The sequence below is a fragment of the Sus scrofa genome, chromosome 9 (assembly GCF_054392235.1).
Source record: "Sus scrofa isolate SSC_HxYL_T2T_F1_AM1 chromosome 9, Sscrofa_HxYL_maternal_Yorkshire_Landrace_v2.0, whole genome shotgun sequence".
NCBI lineage: Eukaryota > Metazoa > Chordata > Mammalia > Artiodactyla > Suidae > Sus > Sus scrofa.
Window position 1 is genome coordinate 45,569,806 of NC_139391.1, and position 7,667 is coordinate 45,577,472.

A 7,667-nucleotide genomic window follows, 5' to 3' on the forward strand; every position below is an offset into this window, starting at 1 on the left:
TTGCATCTTCTAGTGAAATAACTGATCAGCAAAGATCAGCAATGGATGCTAAAAACCACTAAGCGACAGGTTGATGGAGAACAGGATATTTACTTAATGTTCAAGTCACACCCTCAGAGCTTTCTTGCTAATCTCGAGGAAGAGCTAACTTCAAAATCAAGGGATCAGGCTGTTAGCACTTCACCCACTGATAGTAGAATAACAAGATTTTCCCTCCCAACGTGAAGATGAAGTACATCTCATATTGCATCGCCTTAAGGCAACCTATCAAAAATGCTAACCCAAACCTTTGCATCCAGTTTCCAGTTTTTAGGAGATGTAAGATTTAGAGGATTAAGTTAAATGACACCACTCAAAAACTAACAGACAAATCCAGAAGGTGGGATATTCTACCACACAAATGACTCAATCTCTTCAGTAAGTCAATGTCATGAAAAATTCTTAAGAGATATAACAACCAAATACAGGGTGTGGGCCTTAATCAGATCCTGACTTGAACCAAGTAGCCCCAGAAAACATTTGGGTGAAAGGGTAACTGAGGAAATACAAATACAATCTGGGTATTGGGATAATAAGGAATTGTTAATGTAACTATGACATTACACTTAAGAAAAAGATCCTTAATTTTTAGAGATGCATGCAGAAGTTTGGGGTACAATGACGCAATGTGCAATTCAAGAGGAAAAAATTGAAACAAATATGGCAAAATGTCAACAGGTGCAAAATCTAGGCAATAGATATTCTTTCTACTTTTGTGTATATCTGAAATTTTTCTCAGTAGTTTCAAATTATAGAAACACAAGATAAAAATAGCCTCAAAAACTGAGAGAGGGAGTCCCCACTGTGGTGCAGCAGAAACAAATCTGCCTAGTATCCATGAGGATGAGGGTTCGATCCCTGGCCTCCTCACTCAGTGGATCAGGGATCCTGATGTTGCCCTGAGCTGTGGTGTAGGTCACAGACACAGCTTCGATCCAGCATTGCTGTGGCTGTGGTATAGGCTGGGAGCTGTAGCTCCAATTCGACCTCTAGCCTGGAATATCCATATGCCACGGTGACAGCCCTAAAAAAAAAAAAAAAAAAAAAAACTGATAGAACTACAAGGAGATATTGACAAATCCACCATCACAGAGAAAATTTTCAACATCTCTCAAGTTATTGTTAGATCAAACAGATGAAATGAGTAAAGCATAGATGATTAAACAATCCAAGTAATAAGATCGAATAACAGACACGTGTAGAACCTTGCACTCAATGCTTTGAACATAAGCACCCTTCTCAAGCACGTTTGTGGGGAGAAAAAAAATACAGCACATACTAGCCCATAAAGAAAGTCTCAATCCCTAGTTCAAAAGCAGTATGGGCACCCACCACACCCAATTTTGTGCTCCCATCAATTTCCATTCAGCCTTGCCTGCATCCCTCATCCTCTCACCTCTAGGATGTAGTTACTGGCCTGGCTTCCTGCCCTGGGCGGGGGCGAGGGGGTTGGAAGTGTCTCAGCTTTGGCCCCTTTCATTCCCCTGCTTCTAAAGCCCTGGCAACTGCCACCACCTCTTCTCCTAATGCCACCGTGGTCTCCACCTCCCCTGGGGCCAAGGCTGGGCTTTGGCTTGGGTGGTCTTCCTCATACCCTCCAGCACCCAGAGCCAGCACACTGTACCCATGGCTGCCTGGAAAGGCTGAGTAACCAAACATGGGAATTATTGTCAGTGGGATAAATGTTGAATAACGGAAAACAGGAGACAGGAGGGAGCCAGCAGATAAATTATACCACCTTCTTCCCCAGGATAAAACTATTCAGAGAAGCCCTGGTTCCCCAGAGAGTCCCTGTGATTCAGCAACCATCTGCATGTTGCTTATGGAGCTTGGGTCAGCTCAGTAACACATCACCTGAAGTTGGCTTCTCTTTCCCTGCCTCACAGCCCTTTCCCACAACACCCGCTTCCCTGGAATTGAACCCCAGAATAAGTGTTAAGATGAATTTACATTTCTAAGAAAACTGGTCAAAGACTATCAAACAGCTAAGTTCTCTGAGTGCAGTGCGGTTACCCAGCAGGACCCCTTTCTGGGGCAGACCCTTCCCCCACACCCTCCACTTTAGGCCCCTCTGAAGCGTCATGATCTGACCTCTGGGCACAGCGGCAAGAACAAAGGATTTCTGCACCAAGAAGTTTGTAACAACTAATCACACCCGTCCCCTCACCTTGCCTTTAAAAATGCATTGCAATTTTGGTTCCAGGAGTTCGGGATATTTGGGGGACATGAGCCACCCATCTCCTTACATGGCCCTGCAATAAAACTTTCTCTGCTCTGGAACTCCTACATCTCAGTTTGTGTGGCCTCACTGTGTGTCGGGCACGCAGACTTGCAGGCTCACGCTACCAACGCTATTAAGTTATGAGACAACAACAAACAACAATCTTTGAAATTAAAAAGCATATGTGATATTAAAAGCACTTCTAAGTAATTCATAGGTCAAAGCAGAAATTACAAGGAAAAATTTTACATAAAAGAGAAAGATACTGAAAAATAGGAGTTCCCGTCGTGGCACAGTGGTTAACGAATCTGACTAGGAACCATGAGGTTGCAGGTTCGGTCCCTGCCCTTGCTCAGTGGGTAAACGATCCGGCGTTGCCATGAGCTGTGGTGCTGGTCGCAGACATGGCTCAGATCCCATGTTGCTGTGGCTGTGGTGTAGGCCGGCAGCTGTGGCTCCGATTAGACCCCTAGCCTGGGAACCTCCATATGCCGCAGGAGCGGCCCAAGAAATAGCAAAAAGCCAAAAAAAAAAAAAAAGAAAGAAAAATATATAGTATATATATTCTATGCATACACAGACACAACGCACATATACATGGAATGTTTTAGAGGGACATTCAGCAGCTAACCTGAAAGTGCTTGTGCTCCTTCTGATCTGGATTTGTGCTGAGATGGGCTGACCTTTGCACTCGACACTCCTGAGTCTCAGTAGTTCCACAGGGAGAACAAGAGGGCAGCAGGATATTGTCACGGGACTAACACGGAGACTCTCACAGCTGACCCGCATCGTCTCTGGAAGGGAGGGTGTGGTGAGGAGGCTGGGGGCAGGGAGACGATCGGCCCCCTTTCTACAAGGAAGAAAGAGAGCCGTATCCCAGAAAGACTAGCCTGACACCAGAGCTCAGACCTGGTCCAGAGCCATCTCTACAAGAAAGTCCCCACCCAAAAGCAAGCCATTGCAGGGACCAAGATGGAGCCCTGAGTGCAAACGTGGGCTGGGAACCTGGAGAGGCGTGAGGAAGGGGAGGGGAGGACACAGCCCAGCCCATTGGCATGGGAGCGGGGCTCAGGGGAGAATTTTCGGATGAAGTGGGCGGCACTGTGATACAGGTGTGTGCACGTGCCATGGGTAAGGGATGTCTGAAACAGAGCTGCAGACGGAATAAGCTGTACCCATTCCTGAAGGCGAGCGTTGCTAGAGGGAAAAGCAAGCACAAAGGAACGGGGGCGGGGGAGCGGAAGAAGCTCTATGTTCAGAGAACAGTGTGAGAAAGGACAGAACAGGAAGTTTAAGGGAGAGATTTGGGGTGACATTGTAGTGGAAAGTACCTGAGCTTTAGAGGCAAACACACCTTAACTCAAAACTGTGTACGTGTGTGTGCAGGTGTGTATGTTTATCATAAAGGTATTGCATAATTACAAAAATTCCAGCAACACTGAAGGTTTCAAGTAAACAGTTAAAGTTCCGTCTTCCATTCCCACCCCAATCCCTGATCCCCCTCTGCAGAGGCAATCTCGGTCTCAGTTGTATACGTATCTTTTCAGACTCATTTCCTATGCAAATACTCAACTTCCCTGTCTCTACTTCCTTATCTGTGAAATGGGACGAATAACAATGGCTCCTCCCTCATTGCTGTAGGGGTTAAACTGTTACCACTGGGCCCTGGGACTCCTTAGTAGATAGAAATTGATGAGATCAGATGAGGAATTCAGGCTTTATTGGAACTTGTGCTGCAACAGGAGGGATGGAAAACAAGTAACAGCTGCCTTTCCTCCGGGGAAAGGGGGTGGGGAGCCAGTCCCTTAAATGGGGTGAGGGTGGGAGCAGATCCATGGGGGGCTTAGGTGGTCGGCCCGCCGCCTTGGTGGTGCTGTGTGCAGGAATCATGCGCAGTACCCTGCTTTTGCTCCAGCATCTCAAAAGGAACAGTTGGGTTTTGACTTTTTTCTATCTTATTATTCATACTTTGCCCCAACTGTGCAATTATTTTTAGTCCCTTATAATTTCTTTGTATTCTGTTGCTCAAGGAGGCCTTTATCCAGGTATAAGCACTGCAGCAAAGAGTCCTAGGTCCCAGGTCCCAGCCTGTCTCAAAAGGACCAAATATATGCAAAGTACTCAGGATATGTTAGTGATTATCATTATTATTACTATTTAAAAACATCTATAAATCATTAACTATTTTGTCTGCTTTTCAAAATGCACTGGGGTTAATTGTTACCTAATAGTTATATGTTTTGGGGAAATTTTTTTTAGATTCTCAATGCTTTAGTTTGTTTTTGTTTTTTTCTTTTTAGGGCCACACCCATGACATATGGAAATTGCCAGGCTAGGGACTGAATTGGAGCTACAGCGGCCGGCCTACACCACAGCCATGCCAGATCCAAGCTGTGACCTACATCACAGCTCATGGCCACACTGGATCATTTAACCCACTGAGTGAGGCCAAGGATGGAGCCCACATCCTCGTGGATACTAGTCAGGTTCTTAACCCACAGAGCCACACTGGGAACTCCAATCAATGCTTTGGCTTTATCATTGGTAAAAGGGAGATAATTATCCCTGCCTTCTAGGAGTGAAATGAGATATAAATATGTACATGTGTTGTAGGAAGGTGGCTGGCAACGCTAAGAACTGGATGAGCACCTGCCTTAGTCATGACTACACAGAGCTTGGGTCTCCATCTCTTGCTTCCACAGGCCTCCATACTCACTGCTTAAGGCCCTTTTATAGCCAAAACAAGAGGGGATCAAGAGCAGGACAAATCCCAGATTTTCTCCCCCTCTGGCAAACAATGCCTAGGGAAAGGATGGGGTTTGGGCCCGGGACCCACAGGTGTAGTTTTAGGCTATGACTTCTTGAACTTGCAGAAAAATCACCTGGGAAACTTGTTACAATGCAAATTCTGACTCAGTCAATGGGGGGGTAGGGCCTGAAATTCTGTGATTTTTGTTTTTTTGTTTTGACAGTGCCTATAACATGCAGAAGTTCCCAGGCCAAGGACTGAACCTAAGCCACAGTAGTGACCTACAGCAGTGACAATGCCAAATTCTTAATTACTAGGACATCAGAAAACTCCACATCTGCATTTCTAACAAGCTCTCTGGCGATGCTCACACTGCCAAGAGAATGAACCTTGTGGATACCTGGGAGAAGAGCATCATAGTAGAAGAACAGCATGTGCAAAGGTCCCGAGACAGGATGAGGCTGACGTTCGGAGGAACAGCAGAACAATGAGGCTAGCACAGGGTGAGTCAGCAGAAAGAGAGGGTTAAAAGATCTCAAAGAGGCAACAGGGGCCAGAGCAGTAGAGCCTTCTGGACAATTGTGAGGAATGAGTAAGACAAATTAGAAGGTTCTGAGCAAAATAGTGACATTATGTAATTTTTTTGTAATTTTGAAAGATATCAACATAAATGTCGCCATTTTTAATGTAGAGTTCTTCCAATTTTGACAAATATGCACAAGCAAGCAACCGCAGCTCTGTCACCCCTCAAAGTCTCCCTTGACCTTTGTAGCCTTCCCCACCCGCCATGGCCAATAGCAACCACTTATCTATTTTCTGTCCCTATAGCTTTGCTTCTTTCAGGATGTCATTTAAATGGAGCTAAATAGTAGGTGCCTTCTTGTCTGAATTCTTTCACTTAGCATAATGCTTTTGTGATTCATCCATATTGGCATGTGAAACTTTTTTTTTTTTTTCGTTTTATGGCCACACCTGCAGCATATGGAAGTTCTCAGGCTAGGAGTCAAATTGGAGCTGCAGCGGCCAGCCTACGCCACCACCACAGCCACCCAGCGTCCAAGCGCATCTGTGACCTACACCAACAGCTCAGGGCAACACCAGATCCTCAACCCACTGAGCAAGGCTATGGATCAAATCTACATCCTCACGGACACTATGTTGGGTTCGTAACCCGATGAGCCACAAGGGGAACTCCTAAAACTTTTTATTACGGAAGAGCTTTCCACTGTATGGATGTACGACCGTTTGTTCATTCACTCATCAGGTGAAGGACATTTAGATTGTTCCTTGCTGATGGCAACGACAAAGTAAAATCTCTATAAACATCCATGTACAAATTTTTGTGTGATCATACGTTTTCATGAACTCCTTCTGACAAAGATGGAATAACAGGAAATGGATTTATTCTCCCACTGTATATAACTATACAACTGGGGGTGGGGGTTATGCAAAATGGGTTTCAGACAAAAAACGCCAGACAGCACAGGACAGTGATCCCAGAAAGAGAAGAAAGATGAAGTGAGGCTTACAGCTGCTGAGTAGAGCGAGGGGGACGCAGGCAGAGTCCGGCAACCTCCTGCAATCAAAGGGATGAATGGAGGGTCAGGGAGGCCAAAGCAGACGGGGTTCCCCTTGCAAAGTCCTGGAAAAGAGAGAGCTGTAAAGGGTCCCTGGGTCTTGGGCTTCTGAGCCACACATTAGTGTGAGGAGGCCACCTAACACTGAGGACGACCACCAGAAAGGACTGGTGAGAACCCTCCCTGGAGCCCTCGCAGGGTCGGGAGGAGAAATGTCACCGCCAAGTAGAACGGAAAACTTCCTAAGTTGTGGGGGACGAGGAAGGGTCTCCAAAGGGCATGGCCTCCGTGGTGGGGCGAGGTTAAAGGCCGCCCTCTGCCAGCTCCAGCCAGGGTTCCCCTCGCCCTTCCTGGCAGTCCTCTCCCTGGCCTCAGGTAGCTCCCTCCCACGCCCAACTATCAACCCTCATCTGAAGACAGGAAGACCTCCCCACCACAGACAACCCGCAGGTCTCAGGCCTCACGAATGCCAACCTCCTTAGCCTTCCCTGACTCTCAGCTCCTCTCATCACCTCAGGGACAAGGCTGGCCTTAGCCCGGGCCCCCCTCCCTGCACAGCAGCCTGGACGTTCTCTCCAGGCGGTAAGTCCTTCACCTTTTTTACAGGCACACTTGCCTTCATCCCCTTTCTGCTGTCATCTCTTGCCTGGGCAACCATACCAGCTCGACAACCCTCACAGTCTCCTATCTGGCCCTCTCCAACTCCGTCCTGTCTCTCCCCTGCTAAAATCTTCCAAGGGCTCCCCATTGCCTCCAAAATAAAACATGAAACTTCCAGCATGGCCTACAGGCCCCGCACCATCTGGGCCCTACCTACCCTGCCTGCTGTCCAATGTCCCTGGCTCCATTCCCCACCACACCATGGAGACTTCAGCCACCACTGACCCCCTTGCAGCTACTTGCACCCCTGTCATTTCACAGGCTGCTCTGTGTTCCCCCAAACACATTTCACTTTCTCCCAGCTACGTTTCCCAGTCTCCGTCTGGGGGAGCCTGTGGACGGGATGTGGTCCTTCCAGGCCTGGCCTGTAAAACTTCCAACACACCATCTCCATTCTCTCCTTCCCCAGCCACCAGCCGCA

The 7,667-nt window shown here is 47.2% G+C and overlaps 1 protein-coding gene and 1 long non-coding RNA gene across 4 annotated transcripts in view; one reads left to right on the forward strand and one right to left on the reverse strand.

Annotated features, from left to right (window-relative positions):
- Positions 1-7,667, forward strand: part of IL10RA (interleukin 10 receptor subunit alpha) — a 926,736-nt gene that overhangs the window by 131,566 nt on the left and 787,503 nt on the right. The gene's annotated exons all lie outside the window — the stretch shown is intronic.
- The window catches only part of LOC100622439 (small integral membrane protein 35), a 118,876-nt gene that overhangs the window by 107,794 nt on the left and 3,415 nt on the right, over positions 1-7,667 (reverse strand). Inside the window, exons 2-3 of one of the 3 annotated variants that reach the window (XR_014815410.1) lie at positions 6,539-6,585; positions 2,892-3,054 (exon numbers count right to left, since the gene is read on the reverse strand). This is a non-coding gene — a long non-coding RNA (small integral membrane protein 35). Of the gene's footprint in view, positions 1-2,891; positions 3,055-6,538; positions 6,652-7,667 lie in introns of those variants that run through there. The other 2 variants (XR_014815409.1, XR_002335658.2) reach the window with 2 other exon arrangements.